At 36.4% G+C, this 23,480-nt stretch overlaps 1 protein-coding gene across 5 annotated transcripts in view; it reads left to right on the top strand.

Annotated features, from left to right (window-relative positions):
* Positions 1-23,480, top strand: part of LOC131432790 (uncharacterized) — a 405,803-nt gene that overhangs the window by 60,524 nt on the left and 321,799 nt on the right. For 2 of the 5 annotated variants that reach the window (XM_058599305.1, XM_058599304.1), the window contains exon 2: positions 6,285-6,370. The exons of the other annotated variants lie outside the window; for them this stretch is intronic. The gene's annotated coding sequence lies outside the window, so the exon portion shown is untranslated. The remainder of the gene's footprint in view (positions 1-6,284; positions 6,371-23,480) is intronic. 5 annotated transcript variants of the gene reach the window in all.

Raw genomic sequence — 23,480 nt, 5'->3', positions numbered from 1 at the left:
TTTGCTCATAAATCTCAACAGCAGCATGTTAAGCTACCAACGGATTTAGCAAAAATAAAGTAGACACTAGATTATGGTCTTCGATTAAGACAATGGGGTCTATTTTTTGTTGAGCTATTTGTGTAATGCGTTCTATGTTATTACTTTTTCAATTTAGTTCGATTTTACTATTCATTGTACTATTTAATTTTTGTCGTTAATACAGCCTAGTTTACTATGGGATGCCTTTGTAAAATTTACCCTGTACAATGGGTAGAACTTAATCGCGAATTTCTCTTGTTTTATATAATGAAGACACATAATTTTTTCTTCATAGCATCATAAATATAGTCAACAATTTACGATAAAATTTTCAGTAGTATGAGATAACCACGAATAACTCAAAATTTAAGTTTTCCTAAATGTTTGCTATGAACAAGCATTAAGGTGAAATTCAGTGCCAAAAGTAAGGCACGCAAAACTTCATCCGCTTGAATTGAACGAATCATCGCACATAGCGTATTGTGCAAAACAAACACATATAAATACGGAATATTTTCAGAGGTTGAGTGTAGTGGATCTACGGCATGATTTGTTCACTTGTAAGACAGAAACTAACTTTGATCAATTTATAATTAAAATGCCAAACCAAAACCAAAATTGCCTTTCTCGCCTATTGCGAAAATGTGTATTGTTACAGATCCAAACTATGTACCATTTAATGAAGAAGCTGAATATTCAAACAAGATCTTTTATATATGTAATTACAACTGGTTTGTAAGATGTTTATTGAAAATATTTAGTTTTTAGTTATAGTTTTAGAATTCTTAAGTTCGGTTTCCGGATATTCTTTCAAATCGCTATACATTTGTATTTTCGAGATATTGCAATTTATGCCATAATAATTCCCAACTTAAATTCAAATGTCCTAGATGGCTAAAAACGATTTGTTTTGATTTTTCCAATTTATGACTGAACATTGTGTTTTTAATTTAATCGGTCTTGTCCCCTACACAACACCGTAATTTTTTGATCTTGTATGTTCCGTCTTATAATTGTACTTTTACAATTATGTAAGTGACGTAGTTTGCAAAATTTACACAATTAAACAGCTAGAGAGTGCGTTTGTCGATATTCAGATGTATGGAAAAAAAAGCATGTCGGTTTTATTCGTTTTCACGTCATCCAGTTATGTCTCTGACATTACCATCCCGCATTAATTAGTATTTTTAGCACAGATACTGGTATTTCGAATTGCTTTCTTGCAGTCTTCATCAGTGTTTCAGTTTTAGGTATGTTCACCCGATATAAAAGCCACTTTCTCATTTAAAAGCAAAGCAAAGTCTTAGCATTACATTCCTTTTGTGGAATTTGGCCTTTCTGTTTCAACAGACACAGCCGATTCTTAGCGTACAGAATCATTGCAGTACCAGAGATGTCCATCTCCTCTGTGTGACGAAGAGCAAGTATGATGGTTGTAACGATTGGAAGATGAGTTTATATAAGTATTGACGGCTTTTTCAGTCCCACATCACTAGGCAAACAAATTAATTCTTAAATTGCCCGACGTTTCGGCCGTTTTTGATGGCCTTTTTCAAGGGAAACTGTAAAGTTGTGTTTTTATTATTGTCAAAAAGAAGGTACAAAACAAGTTACATAAATACAAATACTACAAACATATTTTAAACTCACTTTAGTCATTTCGTTTTTGTCGAGTATGTTGATTACCAACGGTAAGAAGTTCAACAATTTTAAACGGCTTTAATTGCTTCGCAGATATTTGCATTTGGTAGTCGATAACAGTCGCATACTCTCTGGGTGTACACATGCTTCACAACGGTCAGTAGAAATTTGGTGAACAAACTGGTGTTGCTTGTGTGCTTAGTGAGACACGTGATACACAATCATTTTGCTCTCTGTTGTGACTCTTTTTCGGCGACTAGTGATAGCTTTAATTGTGTGTAAAATGCCTGCGTAGATAGTGTTGAGTCTGTCTACATCGGTACGATGATTGATGGTATTGGCTGTGTTTGTAATATGGCACATCTCTAGTATGGGTAAAGATGACGATCGGTGGGTTCTGTCGATGATTTTGGCTTGTGCTGTATTAAACGTGTGATTGTGTTGAATCATATGTTGGATCAGGGCAGTTTTTTCCCCAAGACTGTTCATCTGTTCATCGTTGCTGTTTTTACCAGCGTCTCTCAGTTTGTGATAAATACGTCGACGATTTGTGCATGGCTATTTCCAAGGACCAAGTACAATATACACTCGATATGTTCAATTCATACAATCCACATTTACAATTCACCAAGGAGGAAGAATCAAACAACAAACTACCATTTTTAAACACGATAGTAACGCGATAATCAGATCAAACAATGTCAACCATGTAGTATGCCAAACCCATCTCATCGAACCGACTTCTTAATTTTCTCTAGTTTCATCCGCTATTATGAAAATAAATGTCGCTGAAAATGTCAGGCTGACTAGTAATAATTCTAGTCAGTGACGATATCCAGCGCAAATTCCTTTTAATTTCGCTTACGCTGATTTATTTTTGAAATCTTTCGGATATCCGGGAAGAAACAAGTAGGGCATAAGAGCGGAAGTACGCTTTTATGCTGGCTACGGTTCTCCAGCGGACTGTACCTATATAAGGGAAAGAGAGTTTTATTTAAACGACTAAAGATACTTAGCCAATTCTCTTGTTCGAGAATTCCTTTTGTTTGATGTGTTCCTGGCGAGCTGGCTTCCTTCTACAACGGCTGGTGGCGACGTCCTTCTGGGATTTCTTTCAAACTGACTGAAACACACTGGCTGTTCTAAAACTCATCTAAGACTAGATTATTTCAAATTTCTTAAACTATATATACATACATTTTGAAATGAAAATGTTGCGCGACACGCATTGCAACATTTACTGTTATCTCTTTTCTCCTTCCGTGCTGACGTTACTATTCGTCAGCACGGGTAAACAAATTCCTGGTGCCTCACTACTACATAAAATTTGATTAGATGGTTGCACTCCCTCCTAGAAGGTTCAAGTTCAAGTTCAAATCTTGCTTAGCCGTCCTATCTAAACATATGCGGCACCTTATCTGTATGCTTGAAGAGCATGTTAATTATTTCACCAGATGTTTCCATGACGGTTGCTAGATCGTCGATTTATTGCATTCTTCGTTAGAGATGCATTTATGACTTTATTACCACAACCCTCCGAGAGCAAGTTCTAACCGATATTTGTTATCGTTCCCTTTTGGAGTTTGTTTATGTTTTGTTCCTTCGCATTTCGTCATGGTCCTTGCTAGTTAATTTACATTGCCATCAGCACCAGCCTATCTGGTGTCTCGACCCAAACTTAGGCTTCCACCGCTATATGAATCAGTGCAATATTAATGCATAAGGGATGCGAGATTTGATGGGTAAATAACAGTTCTCATGACTGCGCTGGGAACGAACTATCGGGACAATTACTTCTCACGATAAGTGCTCCTTTAAGCACGTATTTTTTATATTTTCGTTTCTTTTGGTTGATAAATAAAGTCTATTAATGCCATCATCTAACGAATGCGATTGTAGCAAGCACTACGCTCGACAGTAAACTTTATAAAAAGAGTAACCAGTCTCTCCACGAATCAAGACCACAGTTTTCAGCGCAATGTAATCTTCCATCATCTTCGCACCAACAACTATCCAACATCACTAATAAACAGGCTTATGACTCGCAACAATAGCCCTAACAACATAAAACGGATAACTGACACTCCATCAAGCAACAGTTCCAGCATAAACAACAACATAGATTTTACCTACAGATCACTACCACATATTCCCTCTCTAAGTACGACAATAGCCAGCATTCTCAAAGCAGATTATCCTCAAGTCAAAATAACGCAAAAACCGATCAAAACCATTGCCCGCATTCTTCCTAGCACCAAATATCCAATAAACCCCATGCTTCAATCAAACGTTATTTACGCAGTATATCATGTGAAGACTGTAATAAGTGCTATATCGGTATGACAAGAAATCAACTAAAAACAAGGCTCTATGGGCATAACAGCAACATAAAACAGTACCACAAACTGAGAGACGCTGTTAAAAACAGCAACGATGAACAGATGAACAGTCTTGGGGAAAAAACTGTCCTGGTCCAACATATGATTCAACACAATCACACGTTTAATACAGCACAAGCCAAAATCATCGACAGAACCCACCGATCGTCATCTTTACCCATACTAGAGATGTGCCATATTACAAACACAGCCAATACCATCAATCATCGTACCGATGTAGACAGACTCAACACTATCTATGCAGGCATTTTACACACAATTAAAGCTACCACTAGTCGCCGAAAAAGAGTCACAACAGAGAGCAAAATGATTGTGGATCACGTGTCTCACTAAGCACACAAGCAACACCAGTTTGTTCACCAAATTTCTACTGACCGTTGTGAAGCAAGTGTACACCCAGAGAGTCTGTGACTGTTATCGACTACCAAATGCAAATATCTGCGAAGCAATTAAAGCCGTTTAAAATTGTTGAATTTCTTACTGTTGCAATCAACATACTCGACAAAAACGAATTGACTAAAGTGAGTTTAGAGTATGTTTGTAGTATTTGTATTTATGTAACTTGTTTTGTACCTTCTTTTTGACAATAATAAAAACACAACTTTACAGTTTCGCTTGAAAAAGACCATCAAAAACGGCCGAAACGTCGGGCAATTTAAGAATTAAATCGTTTGCCTAGTGATTTGGGACTGAGAAAGCCGTCAATACTTATATGAAGAGCAAGTATAATTTCTCCCCTCGCCCTGACAACATCAACAGCCAAATACATAAAAAGCTCTTCTCGTTCACACATATACAACACTGTTATATAAAGTGTGCACGCATCATGAGAGCGAGTGTTTATTCTCTTTCAGCTCTACCCCTGGATCACACAAAATTGCTACAGATATTTTCTCCGAAGTGTGCACGCCGGTGAGGACTGTGGTGTACGGTTCGCATAAGAGAAGCGTGCACTGAAATGAAAATCTTATTTATATTCATTAGATTTGTCATATGAATCATACGCAGAATTTTATTCATAGAAATTATATGGAAACTTATAATCTTTATTTAATGTGTACGTCAAATCTAAATGGACGTTATCATAATGAAAGTTATAAAAATATCCCATATAATTTATATGGAAATCCGATGAAAGTCGTGAATAGTTGTGTCCTCGATATTCATCAACTGCTCCAGACCATTTTTTTCAGGAAGTTTCGCATCTCAATGTAATTTTAAATCGCTGACAAGACAGCTCCTCCAACTTCGTTCAAGGATAAGCGTTAACGAACCATGAAATATATATCCGGTACATTTCATTACTCTATCTGTTTAGTAAGATTCATTTTTTTATTTTCAGTCTCGGGATCTCACTTCTCTTTCGCAAATATCATGAGGTGCTCCCTTACCGAATGGAATACTAGTACAGCTTGAATCCTCAAAGAAAAGTAGTAGTTGGCAATTATCTGCTATTCGCATGACCTCCATTGGAAAGTTATATATATATATATATATATATATATATATATATATATATATATATATATATATATATATATATATATATATATATATATATATATATATATATATATATATATATATATATATATATATATATATATATATAAATAAATAAATTTTATAAAACTAGTCATATGGTATATATGAACCTATATAAATAAATTCGAAGTGAATATAATATGCGCTTCATAGATTGTTCCAATGTATGTTGTGCGGATATCTAGTAATGGTTATAAGACGCGCCAATAAATTTGACTCAGACTGGAAAGTTCATTCGTTATATGGAAATTTTGTCAAAATAACGTTAAGAAGAGTTTTATGTTTCATAAGATTATCTCATATATTTGACATGATGTTGAACACATCTTGTAACTATTATTGGAAATGCTAATAGTGCAAAATCATTAGAATATCATATAATGTGAAAAAGAAAATTTAGCTCAGTGTGGGGCAATAGCGCAATTTATCGTTAGAATTTAGTTTTTCTTTGTTGCGAAAAAGATTGTCATAGCAAGGCCATCGTTATCTTCTATAAATTTAAAAATTAATCACAGAAGTGTTCGCTCACTAGCACGCACCAGTGGTCACTTTGGTGTATTTAGGCGAGAGCGCGTGAGAGCGATTTATGCTAAGAGAATGTGTTTCACTCGCGCCAGCTATATTATATATTATATATATATTATACTATATTCCTACTGACACTTACAATCCTTTCAGGTCGGGGCTCGAACATACGACAACTGACTTGTAAGACCACTGCTCCATGCATTCAACCGCCAACCAGGGTATTCCTCATCCACTAAGTAATAAACTAATGAGTTAAAGTTTTTGCACTAATATTTTCCCTTATTTCACAATTCTTACTGAGATGTAATCTAAGGCTAAGCTATAGTTTACTCTTCAAGTCTATATATCATACAATTCATTCAATAACTGTGCGTCCGTTCACACCAGATACTGTTCTGATGAACACATGTAGTGCGATGTTATTATTTGTTACTGTTACTGTCTAACTTCTGTGGAATGCTCTGCTATAACAGTTCGGCTGATAAGTTCGTATCGTTTAATAGAAACACACATTTTTTTTGCCAAAATTCGTTTTTATTATTCAACATAATTGCCATCAGAGGCGATACAGCGATTATAGCGATCTTCCAACTTTTCGATACCATTTTTGTAGTACGATTTGTCCTTTGCCTCAAAATAGGCCTCAGTTTCAGCGATTAACTCTTCATTGCTTCTAATTTTTTTTACCAGCGAGCATTCTTTTGAGGTCTGAGAACAGGAAAAAGTCACTGGGGGCCAAATCTGGAGAATACGGTGGATGAGGGAGCAATTCAAAGCCCAATTCGTTCAATTTCAGCATGGTTTTCAATCACCAATTCGTTATTGTTTTTGATCGATTGTGAGCTCACGCGGCACCCATTTTGCACAAAGCTTTCTCATATCCAAATATTCGTGAATAATATGTCCAACACGTTCCTTTGATATCTTTAGGATGTCAGCTATCTCGATCAACTTCACTTTACGGTCATTGAAAATCATTTTGTGGATTTTTTCACATTTTCATAGGTAACAGCCTCATTTGGACGTCCACTGCGTTTATCGTCTTCGGTGCTCATATGACCAGTACGAAATTTTGCAAACCACTTACGAATTGTTGCTTCGCCCGGTGCAGAGTCTGGATAATACTCATCAAGCCATTTTTTGGTATCGGCGGCACTTTTTTTCATCAAAAAGTAGTGTTTCATCAATACACGAAATTCCTTTTTTTCCATTTTTTTCACAATAACAAAAGTAGCTTCACTCAAAATGCAATATCCCACAAACTAATAATCAGACAGCTGTCAAATTTATACACGTATCTTTCGAAGGTTGGTACTAACTGAAAATGGTATGGATTTAATTCTAGTGGCGCCCTCTCATAGAAACGATACGAACTTTTCAGGCGATCTGTTATGTTATTGTTCTTGAAATAAAGAAGATAAATCCGAATATGGTAAGTTTGGAAGATTTTCTAATGTAAGATAATTCTATGGATATTTCAATTCAAGCGAGTGATGATATTGTTGTGTACATATAATATATCATACATATAATTAATATTCCGGTACTGATTGAACAAAATATGTTTAGTTTCCATTTGAAGTATACATGAAGTATTTCTCCATGTTCCAAATTTAAATCTACTTAGAATTCTAATGATGGTATATTGAATAATTATTTAACATCTCATCTTGAATTGGTGATACGATTATTATCCAGTTCTATTTGACATTGTGCAAATTGATTCAAATTTGATCCGTTAGGTATTATTGCTTCAATTTTTTTATTTAATAATATAAGTTTATATGCACACAGCTTAAACTCTAAGATACCGTGGGCATTTTCTAATTTTAAACATCTAATTACTTTAAACTAGTGTAATTTCAACGATTGTGGTGTTGTCGTACCACAAAAGTTGAAATTATACTCTGGGGAATCCTGCCTCCAGATGGTAGTCGGCAATGGTTGATGGGTTGGAGCTTATCTCGGTGAAGCTGGCTCATATCGATGTTGGTCGCATCCTCCTGTCCGTATGGGTCCGCTGAAAACACCCCCGGGTCACGAAGACCCGGTGAGTGGCCCGCATGCTGGTCATTGTCAAGGGCGGCTTTCGGTGAGCCACGGTTGGTAATTTTGTAAACGAGAAAGAGAGAAACAAAGAAGTAATGATGCATGAAATGAATTTAACACAATGATGTATTAAAGAATGTAGCCATCGTCCCAGTTCGCCATTGCACTGAAGTTTGCCAAATTTCCAGAGTTTACTGACGAGGAATACTGTAAAATTCATTGAAGCAGATTGGTCTTTCATAAATATCACCTTCTAATGCGCCCACCTTAGCCAACGAGCCTGCCTGTTCATTGCCCGGAATGGAACAATGCGATGGGACCCAGACTAAGGATATTAAATAAGACCGCTCAGATAAAGCTGTCAAATGTTCCCGTATTTTCCCCAGAAAATATGGGGGATGCTTCCCTGACTTCATTGAACGGAGAGCTTCTATTGAACTTATACTGTCCGTGAAAATGAGATAATGGTCTTTGGGCAAGGTTTCAATGATGTCAAGAGTGTATTGAATAGCAGTTAATTCTGCGACGTAAACTAAAGCCGGATCACTGAGTTTGAATGAAGCGGTGATGTTCTGATTGAAGATGCCGAAGCCTGTAGACTCGTTGATGTTTGATCCATCAGTGTAAAACACCTTTTCACAATTCACTGTTCTAAATTTATTACAAAAAAAATTAGGAACAACTTGAGAGCGTACGTGATCCGCAATTCCACGAATCTCTTCTCGCATGGATGTGCCGAAAAACACAGTAGGATTAGAAGTATCCAAGAAATGAGTACGGTTAGAAACAAACGAACAAGGATTAACCCTCCGTCTAACAGATATTTTTATACCTTCGGTTTGACTGATGGGTCTGGCCATACCCCTATTTATTTACGTGTATTTGAACACATTTCGGTGTAAATTAGAAGTGTATTAAGGTTCATTGCTATACACACCAGGTATATTTCGTTTCTTACATTTCTTACTTGTCATGGCATATGATTTTCTGAAATCTTGTAAAAGTAAAGATATTACACGGAAAAATGGGAATAATAAAACCAAAAATATTTTTTTGAGCATTTTGCCTTTCTCATATAGAAAGGTTATGCCGACTGTCATATACCATGAGACTTCGTCGAGTACGCAAAATGTGTGTGTGTGTGTGTGTGTGTGTGTAAGTGCGTATGTGTGTAAGTAACGTTTTTGCCTTTCTCATATAGATAGGTTATGCAATCACTTGAAAAACCGACTAGTGAAAGTATACCATTCGACTCAGTTCATCGAGCTGAGCAATGTCTGTGTGTGTATGTGTCGAATAATCTCACTAGGTTTTCTCGGAGATTGCTGAACCGATTTTGACAAACTTAGATTCAAATGAAAGGTCTCGTGGTTCCATACTGAATTTCTGAACTTCATCTGGATCCGACTTCCGGTTCCGGAATTATAGGGTAAAGTGTGTTCAATATTGTACACCGTCACTTAAACCGGCGAAACAAAACACGTAAAAAAATTTCTAAACTGTTCTTAAAACTACACAAATCGATAGTCATTATCAGTAGGCAACTAAACAACCGATTCCGGCTATCCTGATTCCCGGTATCCGGTTCCGGGTGTACCGAAAATAGTGGTCATGTATACCAAAACAGATCTCACTCACTTTTCTCAGCGATGGTTTGACCGATTTCCACAAACTTAGATTCAAATGAAAGGTCTTCTGGTCCCATACGGAATTCCTGAATTTCATCCGGATCAGACTTCCGGTTCCGGAATTATAGGGTAAAGTGTGTTCAATATAGTACACCGTCACTTAAACCGGCGAAACAAAAAACCTAAAAAAATTCTGAACTGGTCTCAAAATTACACAAATCGATAGTCATTATCAGTAGGCAACTAAACAAACCGATTTTTGCTATTCTGGTTCCCGGTATCCGGTTCCGGAATTACCGGAAATAGTGGTCATATATACCAAAATAGATCTCACTCACTTTTCTCAGCGATGTTTTGACCGATTTCCACAAACTTAAATTCAAATGAAAGGTCTTCCGGTCACATACGGATTTCCTGAATTTCATCCGGATTCGACTTCCGATTCCGGAATTATAGGGTAAAGTGTGTTCAATATAGTACACCGTCACTCAAACCGGTGGAACAAAAAACGTAGAAAATTTTCTAAACTGGTCTCAAAACCACACAAATCGATAGTCATTATCAGTAGGTAATTATACAAACCGATTCCGGCTATCCTGATTCCCGGTATCCGGTTTCGGGTGTACCGAAAATGGTGGTCATATATATCAAAACAGATCTCACTCATATGGTCATATATACCAAAACAAATCTCACTCACTTTTCTCGGCAATGGTTTGACCGATTTCCATAAACTAAGATTCAAATGAAAGGTCTCCCGGTCCCATACGGAATTACTGACTTTCATTCGGATCCAACTTCCGGTTCCGGAATTATAGGGTAAAGTGTGTTCAATATAGTACACCGTCACTTAAACCGGCGAAACAAAAAACGTAAAAAAAATTCTAAATTGGCCTCAAAACTACACAAATCGATAGTCATTATCAGTAGACAACTAAATAAACCGATTCCGGCTATCCTGATTCCCGGTATCCGCTTCCGGATGTACCGAAAATAGTGGTCATGTATACCAAAACAGATCTGACTCACTTTTCTCAGCGATGGTTTGACCGATTTCCACAAACTTAGATTCAAATGAAAGGTCTTCCGGTCGCATACGGAATTCCTGAATTTCATCCGGATCTGACTTCCGGTTCCGTTATTATAGGGTAAAGTGTGTTCAATATTGTACACCGTCACTTAAAATATTTTCGGATGTAACAAACATGTTATGCATAAGCAATCTCTTGGTTTCTTTCAAAAATCGAAGAGAAAAATTTTGAATAGAATACCACAATATTATATGTACATGAGAAAGGCATCATTACACCACTACGTGTATTGAAACATGGTTTTTGTCGTAACTTTTCTCGGAGATGGCTGAACCGATTGGTATTGTGCTCCCATACAAAATTCCTGAATATTATTTGGATCCGACTCCCGGTTCCAGAATTATGGGGTAAAATGTGCAACAACTTGTGAAAATAAGTGCACCAACTTTTTTCAAGATGGCTAAACCGATTTTTACAAACTTAGATTCAAATGAAAGCTCTTTAAGTACCATACTAAATTCCTGAATTATTTGGATTTGACATGTGGTTCCGGAGTTATGGGTAAAATGTGCAAAAAAATGAAAATATGTGTTCTAACTTTTCTCATAGATGGCCCGACCGATTCTCACAAGCTTAGGTTCAAATGATAGGTTCTGCGGTCCCATACGGAATTCCTGAATTTCATTTGGATCCGACTTCCGGATCCGGAAATATAGGGTAAAGTGTTGTAAAAAAATTAACCATCACTGAAAAGTCGAAAACCGTAAAAAAACCTAAATCGATTTCAAATCTTCTCCAATTGATAGTTTGTATCAGTAGTCAAACAAACCAATTTCGGTTATTCTTTGAAGAATCGAAGTAAATTGTTTTTAAGAATACCACAGAATATATTATAGTAAGGAAGAGTGTTTGAATACCGGACTCTTTTATTTTAAGCTCATAACTTCTGACTTAGTGCACATTATGCGGACATCTATACATCAATTAAAGCTAAAGTCACTGGATTTGTTGATTGAAAAACCTTTTTTATTAGATTATTAAAGTGATAAATTTTGCCATTTTAAAAAAGGTGTTCGGTTACCGGCACCCCAAGAAATTTCGCTAAAAATGGAAAAACATAAGTAAAGACTGCCGTTATTCAAGGAAAAAACTGAATTTATTCATTTTAGAAGCGTGTTTGACAAAAGTCTTCATTGTCTGATGGTGACTTGGCCTTGGCTCTCTTGGTCGAGTATTCGGATGGTGGCGGCTTTTGTGTTAATTTGGCCGGTCTTCTACGTTTTTTCTTAGCCGGAGCATCTGCTGTATGAGCAGCTAGATGATTGTCTCGATAGCAGCCTGCATATCACTGACAATTTTTCACGATTTGTAGAAAAAAACGAGGGGAACGACACATCTGAATTATCATAGCTATCAATGCAAAATTGCATAAAAATTCATATATACGATCGAAGCACCTTCTATACAAATTACCAGGTTCGAATACTTGTTCATGCATTGTTTATACGCTACTATTCACGATCTATACTTCTCATTATACACATATAAACATCAAAGCAGCCAATGTTTCTATAATAAATAAATCTAGAATTACACAAATGTCAACACTATTTTCATTCACAATCTGATAACATTACAACTAATTATGACGCAAAGTTTCAACAATTACAAGATAACAAAATACAAATGAGAAAAGACTTAGCATAGATTATCAGTCTTTTTTTAAATTATTATTTAGGTGAATGATTAACAAAATAGCAAATAAAATTAGATGAGCTATGCTCCCGGCGAACGAATTAGTTATCGGAAAATCTTTTTCGCTGCTCTGGAACGAAACATGAAAATGATTCCAAAAATAAAATATACAAGACACAAATCATATCACATCGAAATGAACCAGATATATCATTTCACAAACAGCTTAATAGTGAAAATTTTGAATAGGGCTTTGCTCAGTGGTTATCTATTATTTTAAGAGAAATAAGAACTCAGCAGAACATATTTTCTAATTTTAATATTTTGATTATATGAAACAGTTACTCCTAAATAATGTAGTAATGCGGAGTTTATCGATGGTTGTATTAAATACGATACATAATTTTGTATATCAACAGATTTACTAATGCTAAATAAATCTAAATTGAGATCATTATCAAACTGCACAATTTCAAAAAGACTCCCCAGTAATTACACGCCATTAGATCGTGCACCCTCAGGAGCTTTTACTGGAATCGTAGCTAATGAGAACGAACTTTTTTTCCTGTTGAGATATCTGAATCCGTAAACCTTACAAACGGTTTTTTAATCTTAACAAAATGAACTACGAGTTTAACGTCTCTACATCAGTTGATCTTGAAACGACTGTGGGTTCAAGAACGTCGTCGGATTCATCATCATTGGCAGTATGTTTTACTAAGCTCTCCAGTTGAACAATTAACTTCATTATCTGATGTTTTTATCAATTCATGATTCACTTCATTTGGTGCATTTGTCCATTCAGTAGATATATCATCCAGCAAGTTTTCATTTATAGTTTCAATAATTATGGATTCAGTACGTATTTCGTCCGTCATGCGTCGCTTAGCTATTTCGAGCTCAGCATTTTCTGAACTCAATATGTCCGACCATGCTCGCTTCTGGCTACTACTATCAACCACAAATTGTACTTTGTGTACGTTTTTGATGTGTGCAAAGAAGTTCGAAACTCTCCATCGACCAGTTTTCTCGGGACGGCAAACAATATAATTTATTTTGTCACATAAATGACATTGAATTTCTCCGAGAATTCCATTATCGTCTATACTAATACGGATGTCTATTGAAGCAAGCGAATTTAAAAACAATTCCTGGGCTGTAGATCCATCGAATCTAAGAAATCACATCAAAATTTAAAATTTTCTACATGTATTGATGTTTTGACCATTTAACCTTTTCTGGTAGAACGCTATAATTTTCTCGCGCACAGAATTTTCATCACCTATCGTTTGTGTTTTCCCAATTAAAGAATGGTTTCTCTGGCTTCGCTTAATGTAGAAATCAATGCCTTTCTTTTTAACGGCATTTGACACCAATTTAATGATGGCTTTTTCACCAGCCATAGAACTGAAATCAGCTGGATTGCGTCGAGTCTTTGGAAACAATGACGTAATTCAACGCTAGCTGATCCAGGAGAAACACGTCTCATGTCGTTCTCGATTTCTCGTATTTCGTTGTCGTCTATATTACCTAATGCGGCGGTGATGTACTCAGAGTACTCCAAACAAACTCTAACTGTTTCTGGTATTGGCCCGACATCTTTTTGTAAGTAATTCCAAAAATTATCCTGATAAGAATCAAACTTAGTTTTCCTTATCTATAGTAAAAGCGATAAGTCTTACCTTAATAAAGGAGATCAATAACAATGCACCGAAACTTGATTCGAATTCCGGGCCTAATGAAGATACTGGTAAAATATGCTTTGAGTTCAGTATAGATTGACAGAACACACAGTACACATCACGATGTTTGCTATGATTGAAATACGTTTCAATAAGTGCCTACCAGTCTATCTATACGAGACAATACGTATCATATTGATACAGACTACTATATCAAAAAAATATTTCGTTCAACCACGTGCGATACTTCTGTAAATTTGTGTTATAATATCAATAACAGTTTTAACCAGACTCATTTTAACGGTCAATGCGTATGTGTCGTTCCCCTCGGAAAAAAATGGGGTGCCGGTAACCGAAATCGGTAGACATTTTGAAAATGACAAACAAATCTTTGGTTGCGACAATTTTGATAGCATCCGGTATTAAACCACGAAATAGATTGATTTCACCTAAAAATATGCAATCCACTCAACTTTCCGATTGATGCTCTTTAATTCATGATACTATAAAAAAAAGTCAGAAAAAACTTTTGTGTTGATTTTCACGCAATTAAAATTTATTTTGAGCGCAGCGACTGTTTGTACAAGCGACTGTTTGCTTCGCAATTCGGCACAAAAATAACGTGCTGCTATTACACACATATAACATTTGTCTGAATGACGCTATCTACTTTTTGTCAAAAATTACGGTGGGGTGCCGGCAACCGAACACCTTCCCCTATGATTGATATGAGAAAGTCATCATTACACCACTAGGTGTATTGAAACAGGTTTGTATATGCACGACGTGAACTTAAATAGTAGTTAGAATAGAGAATTACAACAAACACATTTAGAAAAACCATAAACATATATAATATCATATGTCTTTCTATACAAAATGTATGGGGTCTAGCCAGATACCATTAGTCAGATCAAGGGTAATGTTTCAAACCAGTCGTTTTTCGCTCTTTTCGAGGACACTGTCTATATTGCAAATAGCATAGACCGATAACCAATAAAAGCGAACTGAAACCTCAAGTCGATAGATAAATTATAAATATGTAAAATTGATGGAAAAAACACGAAAAAGGTCTGGCTGGACCCATCACTCAGACGGAGGGTTAATATTCTGAGCCATGAAATCAAAATACAAGGACATGAAACGGGTTGGAGAATTGAGCTCGACAAGCCTTTCGATGTTTTCAATCACCTTCAGATTCAAGATATCACATCACGATATGAGGTATTCCAGAATCGATTTCTCAACAGTAAAACGCTCGCCAACACTTCGAGACACATCGTATGAGTCCACTGCATGCAGCCTAAAGGAATACGCAAACAACGATACTAAATTCTTTCCAGCTTGATGAAATTGGTTTTCGTCGTGGATTGGAAGCATAAGCATCCGTATTCCATCGCGGACAATGTCGTTGTTTGGTACAACCTGATCAGGTCTTCTGGGTGGGCATCTCACCATGATCCGGTTATTGTGTGAAGAAAGTTGATTCTTTGTTGGCATTTTTGTTTCAGACACCTATTGTGACATCTCCAGGTGCCTTTGGAGTCGAATCAGACCCGGAGATATTTGAATGTGAAGACATGAGCTATTGTTTCAGCCCTTAGTTGAAGCTGTAGTTGTGCTGGTTCTCGCTTTCTTGAAAATACAATCAGCTCAGTTTTCTACGTAGAGAACTCAATACCAAGTTGAAGAGCCCAAGTTGACGAGTCGTCTACAGTATCTTGTAGCGGCCTTTGCAGATCGCCAGCTTTGGGTCCTATAATAGACAACGCAGTCGTCGGCAAGCTGTCTTAACGTGCAAGATGTGTTGATACATTCATTCCATTTTCTTCACTTCAATCAAGTTTTTCATTTTAACGTCCGTCTGGTTTCTATAATTATGAGGTGTTCCGTTTTTTCTCGAAAAATAGCCATGAAGTTTAATTCTGAGCACTCTCGATAAATGATGAAGTTTAATTCTGAGCACTCTTTGTTCCACCACGGGTTGGAAGGACGGATATTCGTTTTCGCGCCGTGTACACGTTTCATCTGAGCTTGAGTCGCGGTGTCGAGAATCAAGTCAGCCAAAAACGTGTACTCTTCCTTCGGAGGAAGTTCTTGTGTTGTTTCTAGTTTCTCAGTTTAGCGATTGAAATTGTGATAGGTAGATGATCGCTACCGTGGGGATCAGCGATCACTTTCCACGTGCAATCCAACTGTAGCGAGAACGAGCAAAGGCATAAATCCAACGCACTCAGTCTTGCTGGTGGTACAGGATTCCGTGTCATTTCTCCCGTATTCAATATTGTCATATTGAAGTTATCGCAAATATCATGGATCATCGGTGATTTGTTATTGTCGTCAAGACAACCCTATCCCGTACCGTTGAAGTCCTAAAACCAACGTCGGTGCGGGAATGAGCTCTATGATATCACTGAACCGCCAATGCCCAACCGAGGCTCTTGGGGGAATATATGTAGATGGAAGCAATGCAAAGGTCATTGTCTTTGATTGTAACATAACATTCGACAGCTTCAATACCTGGTATCGAGGAGAGGTTTATTCGATGAAAAGAATAGCACATTTTGATCCCCTAAAACACTCTTCCATAGGGATCATCTCAATCCAGGCGAATAATGTTGAAATCGTGGAAGTTTAAAGGAATTTCAGATATTAGCCAAGTTTTGCACAACGCAAATGCGTCATATTTCAGATGGTTTACTATAAATTTAAAAGGATCTATTTCACGATTGATACTTCTAAAATTCCACTGCAGAACAGTGATTGTATCCGTGACGTCGGTGGGTGACTTAGCCATCGAAGGATACGATCGCTGAAAGCAGAGGCCATTTTGCAGTCAACAGCTACAAAAATGTTTTAACTGTAGGAATAAAAGCCATTAGTAGGCTTTTAAAAGGTTTAGAAATATTGAAGGTAGACATGATCCAGTCCACAATATCGGAGAATTTAACAAACGCACTATCTGATAAATTTTCTGTTCAATTTGGTGGAAATTCTTGCTAGTAATTTAATTTTCCAAGACCTGGAGCTTTTTCCTCCGGTTTTTTTTTACCATAAACTCCAGTTGTTTTAATTTGTTGAGATCCACCAGAAGACACATTCGAACCTTTACTAGGGAGCTTAATAGAAGATTTATTTCTTCTCCTTCTGAAGCTATGAGGGACCGCCGAAGATGTACCTTCAAGGGAATCATCAGCATCGCTCGTGTCAGTTGACAAACAAGCGAAAAGATTTACTGGAAGCGTAGAACTCTTCAACATTTCAGCAGAAGAACGCTTGAACGCCGCTGACTGACCAACAAGACCCTAAGCTTGTCCGAGTGTATTTTTTAATTTTTTGTACTATATTACATTGCGAGGTCAGGTCTTTTGTTAGTCTAAGGAGGTTTATTTTTGCCTTTCTCATACAGAAAGGCTGTGCAATCACTGTAAAAACCGACTTTTTAACCGAAGCCCGGAGGACCGAATGACATATAACATTCGACTCAACTCGACGAACTGAGCAAATCTCTCTCTCTCTGTGCGTGTGCGTGTGTGTGTGTAACAAAAATATGCACTCACTTTTAATGTGGAACACATTTTTGTTTTCTATATAGGGGTGCAAACTAGAAACCCAAGAAAAATACACGTAGAAATGTGGTCAGGTTTTGAACAATTACAGCTCAATCAATTTTGTATAAATTATTATTATTATGTCACCATTTGATTGGAAATATATCTACGTATTGATTTGAATGTTCATAGCCATGTATTTTTAATAGTATATCATTGAAATGTTGATTAATAGCTAGCAGTGTCCTATTTTGCATGCAAACAATCTCCGGCATACCTGATTTCCCTGCCATAGTCGACGGTTTTGAAGGAGTAAACGATATATCAAAGGGAAAGCAGCGCTCTGATTGGTCAATCGATGCAAAAGCGAAGCTGTTGGAAGCATGCGAAGCGATAAATATTAGCAAAATTATAGCTAACGTTTCAGTCCTACACGTAACTTGCTAGAGGTAGGTTGTTGCTAGACAGCAAGACAGAAAGTGCCATAAAACGATTTGAAGCTTTAATTGCTATGCCCTGATCTTGTGTCATGAAAGATTGGATGAAATCCCATGTTATGTCGTTTCGCCTGAGAAATTGACAACTACCTCAGGGTAAATTTTGAGTGCATAAGACTAATTTCTTATTTATATAAGATGAACTCTATTGATAATGAGAAAAAGTTTATCGCTTCAACCGAAATCGCAGAATGTTAGTAATGGTAGAGAAACGCAATAAAAAATAACTACTTGCATACAAAACTTGAACACAAGCTTGGCGAAAAGAAGCTTAAATATCGATATCTGTATCGCAATCATGTACAAGCATATAATTGCATACATTTGGGCTATTGATGTAATTTCGTCGGCTAAAACAATACAAATCACGACAAATATAGTCTATATTCTGGGTTCGCGTGTTCGGTGTTGGTTCATAATAAAGACTAAGCAGACTCCTCGTGCATTTACGGATTCAAAAGTGTGACGATTAATTGAAAATGTCGATCATTAGAAATTTTGGTTGTCTTGTTCCACATCAATGGCTCGAACAACCCCTTGGGCTGATCCTTGTGGTTTTTTCAGAGATGTCTAAACCGATTTTCACAAACTAAAATTCAAATAATAGGTCTTAAGTCCCATAACCTGCTATTGAATTTCATTTGGATCCGACTTCCGGTTCCGGAGTTACATGGTAATATGTGAAAATTAGAGAAAAAGTACAATATTCTCTGCAATAGCCTATTCGATTTTCACAAACTTAGATTCAAATGAAAGGTCTTGTTGTTTCTTAAAAAATTCTAGAACATTTTATCCGAATCCGACTTCCGGTTCTGGAACTAAAGCGTGATAAGTAGAAAATTACTAATTTCGTTAGTACTTTTCAAGAAAACACTCTCGATCGTCAAAAACAGGTAAAAATTCCAAAAAACTATCTGATAAAGATTGTTAGTTTGTGGGCATAAAACCTTAATTCGGCACCGCTGGTCCCCCCGTTTCCTGTTCCGGAAACACTGGAAGTGGTGAAGAAAAACTCCAAAAATAGAATAAACTTCGATTTCTCTGCGATGCTTGAACCGATTTTCACATCTCTTGATTTGAATTGAAGCTCATATTATCTTTAAAGCCACTGTGAAATTTCATCCGGAACCGACCTTCGGTTCCGCAGACACAGGGCGGTAAGTGTCAAAGTTTTGGTGGTTTGGTGGAAGAAGAAGACTCAAAACGAGCGATGCGTCCTTTGTTCAATTTCCTACACGCTATAAAGAAAACGAAACGGTTGCGGATGTCTGCCACTAGTGTGTGATGTTGATAAAAGACGGTGCAGCGGGAGATAAAAATATTAGCTATTTTATGAAAAGTGCGACCGTCAATGTCAAATGTCAATGAGTAGAAGTTTTTTTGAAGAAAAAAATGCAATTCCCACTATGCTGCTGATTCATGCTGTTTAACTTGACTTACATATGCAGAAGTAACATAAACGCAGGTTAATTCCGTTTGTTAAATTTCGTTTACTTGGTTTAATCGAGATTAAGCATGAGATAGTGAGTTTAGGTTTAACTAGGTTCAAAACTGTTTCAATTTGGAGGTCATATTTGTTGTTGGCAAACGAACCAACTTCGGTTATTCTGGTCATATGAATCCGGTTTCGGAGAATTGGAAATGGTGACTAAAAACTGCAAAAAGGATTTCACTCACTTTTCTTCAAGATGGCCAAATATGTTTGCACAAACTTATTAGTTCAAAGGAAAAGTCCTACAGTTTCATACGAAAAAATTTCAAAATTTGTCGTGGTTCTAGGCGGACTACTGATAATTGTAATTATATCAACATTAGGGGACAGCTCCAATCAGAAATTTGTCTGAAGACATTTAGGCTTAAAAATCAACCTCTGAAGCAAACAAAAAACGCGTTTTGGTGTAATCGGGACCACTGTGCACTGGAATCGGGGGAGAATTCGCTTACACAAAAATGTCGATAGCTTCGTTAAAAATTGACGGATTTTAACAATCTATAGCTTGTTGAATAGCTGTTACCGTGAAGAATTTAAATCCCAAAACATATTTTGTTTACTAGGCCAATTGTGACAGATATTGTCAAAAAACTATAATTTTTTACATGAAAGTTTGGATAGTTTTGATAAAAACTTTTTTTATCCACCTAGTGAAATAATGGTGCTTTTCTCATATCTTTCATATTCTCTCCATTCTTTATAAATAGTTTTCTATGTTTCTTGAAATACTGGAAAGTTTGCATTAGCATAACTTACAGAATGAAACAGTTCTCAGATCTGTTAGAAAACGAAGAAAGTTCCACTATTTCAGGTACTTCCGAAACCGGAATCCGGGAATCGGTATAATCGAAGTCATTTCCAGAAAAGTGAGTGAGATCCATTTTTGAGTATATGACTACAAACTCAGTTCAATAATCGAAAACCGGGAACCAGGAAAGCCGAAATTAGTTTGTTTGTCCATGTTTACCGATTGGAATAGTTTTGAGGCAAGTTTATATAATAAAAGTTTTTTGCCTCGCCGCTTCAAATGGCGGTATAAATTGTATAGTAATCTTCACCCTGTAATTCAGAAACAGGAAATTGGATCCACATAAAGTACAAAAATTCCGTATGGAACCATGAGATCTATTATTTGAACCTACCTTTGTTAAAATTGGACAAACCATCGCTGAGAAAAGTGAATGAGATCCATTTTGGAATATATGACCACTAGTTCCGGTGCTTCCGGAATGGGAAACTGGGAACCAACATAGCCGGAATTGGTTTGTTTGTTTGTCTTTTGATAATGACTACCGATTGGAGTAGTTTTCAGTTCAGTTTAGAAATTTTTTACGTTTTGATTCATCGCGTTCAATGGCGGTGCAAAATTTTGACCACACTTCCCCCTATTACCCCTAACGCCCTTGATGCGATTTAAATACAGGAAATTCGAACAGGTTCACGAAACCTTTCATTTGAACCTAATTTTGTCAACATCGGTTCAGCCTTCTCCGAGAAATCCTAGTGAGATTATTTGACACACACACATACATATGATGATGTGATGTGATGTGAAGTGAAGCCACCATCAGTTCAAGGACTTGCCAGTGGATGCGGGTAGACTTACAGTAGCCCCGATATGACTCATCCATTCACCTTCTTACTATAGCTGTTACCGAAAAGCGAACAAAAAGGGTTGGGCGGATATGTAAGCAGAGATGGCATTTCACCACAGTTATACACGCTAGAGTCAGATTTTTGCCACACCGAGGATGAAAAAAACGAAGCACCGCACAAAGAGGAAAGCGCACTTCTTCTCAGTGTCGAATAGACAGCATTTGAGTGTGTGCTTGTGGTTAAAGCAGCTGGCGCGAGTGAAACACATTCTCTTCGCATGAATCGCTCACACGCGCTCTCGTCTAAATACACCCAAGTGACCACTGGCGCGTGATGGTGAGCGAACACTTCTGTGAACTTCAATTAATAGAGAGTAGATCTGGCCTTGCTATGAAAAATTTGCAAGGAAAACCGAAAATTTTACGATAAATTGTTTTATTTTGCTGATTTTGCGTGTCCACGGAAGATGCTCTTCCAACCATAATATCCAGTGCATGGATGAAGCATATCGCTATACATACTTGAACCCGCCTGATGGTTCGTTTGAGAAGGGCGCGTCAGACTCATTTCAAACCTTCAGGACTTGCACTCATTTCAAACCTTCCTTCAAGTGACTTGGGCTGGCTATCCACAATCCCTCGTCCAGTCATCAATTCGTCCGATGCCCTGATGCTCCCTCTCCTTTACGCCCCCGTGCAAAATGTTTTATATTGATAAATACAATGAAACATAGTGTAATGAAATTAATATAACATAAAATGATATAATAGATTACAAAATAATATAATATAACATAATATAATATAACATATTTTAATGTAATATAATATAGTACAATGTCATACAATATAATATAATATATTATAAAACAATATATAAAATAACAGTTAATGTAGAGTGTCAGTTATGCTCTTCTATCTTCGTAATACTGCAGAAAGTTGAATATTTCTCTAATATCCACACATAATATCCACATCTATATAAATAATATATGTTATTATTATTGATGACAAATTAATAATAATAATAATAAATATAAGAATGAAAATAATAATAAAAAAACAATAAAACATAGTACAATGAATTATATAATAAATAATAGAATGAATAAAATGATATGTTGCGATATGCTATGATATTATATTACTTGAATTTATATGTCATTTCTCATCCTCTCATTCTGCCATCAACGCATTCCATCGACATGTATGTGTGTGTCACCACAGACACACGTGTAGGCATGAAACAGGAACCAGTGAGGACCAAGCTCACCTTGTGACGACCTTGATAGTTAGTTGAAAGTTACTTTAAAAATGATAACTTATAAGGAAAACAAATTTATATTTTGCGCAGAGGTACGTAGTACTACTCATAATAAACCCTATAATATAATATAATATAATATAATACAACATAATGCAATACAATATAACATAATATAATAGAATACAATATAATATAATATAATATAATATAATATAATATAATATAATATAATATAATATAATATAATAAAATATAATATAATATAATATAATACATTATAATATGATATAATGCATGCAGTATTATACCATACCACATAGTATATAATTACATAAAATAGTGTAAGACGATAATATATGAAATAATATGCTATGATACAATATAACAGTTAATGTCGCAGTGTAAGTTACGTTCTTCTACTAATAATAATAATAAAAATAATAATAATACATGATGTAATAAACAACAGAATTATATGTTGTAATATACCATGGTAAACACTGCACTTTAGGACGGGCTTCAACCTACAAGCCATTTCGTACCCAGTCGACGCCGTTCTATTGACCAAATGTCATCATACACGCACGGGGAGGCATGAGATAGGGACTTGTGAGGACTTAGTTATCTCACCATTTGACACACACACACACACACACACACACACACACACACACACACACACACACACACACACACACACACACACACACACACACACACACACACACACACACACACACACACACACACACACACACACACACACACACACACACACACACATAAACACACACAGACATTGCTCAGCTCGACGAACTGCTTCGAATGATATATGATATTTGGTTCCCCGGGAAAATTT

Source organism: Malaya genurostris, chromosome 2 (assembly GCF_030247185.1).
Source record: "Malaya genurostris strain Urasoe2022 chromosome 2, Malgen_1.1, whole genome shotgun sequence".
Taxonomy (NCBI): domain Eukaryota; kingdom Metazoa; phylum Arthropoda; class Insecta; order Diptera; family Culicidae; genus Malaya; species Malaya genurostris.
The sequence above is the reverse complement of the archived record's forward strand: the minus strand, read 5'-3'. Positions and strand labels throughout refer to the sequence as shown.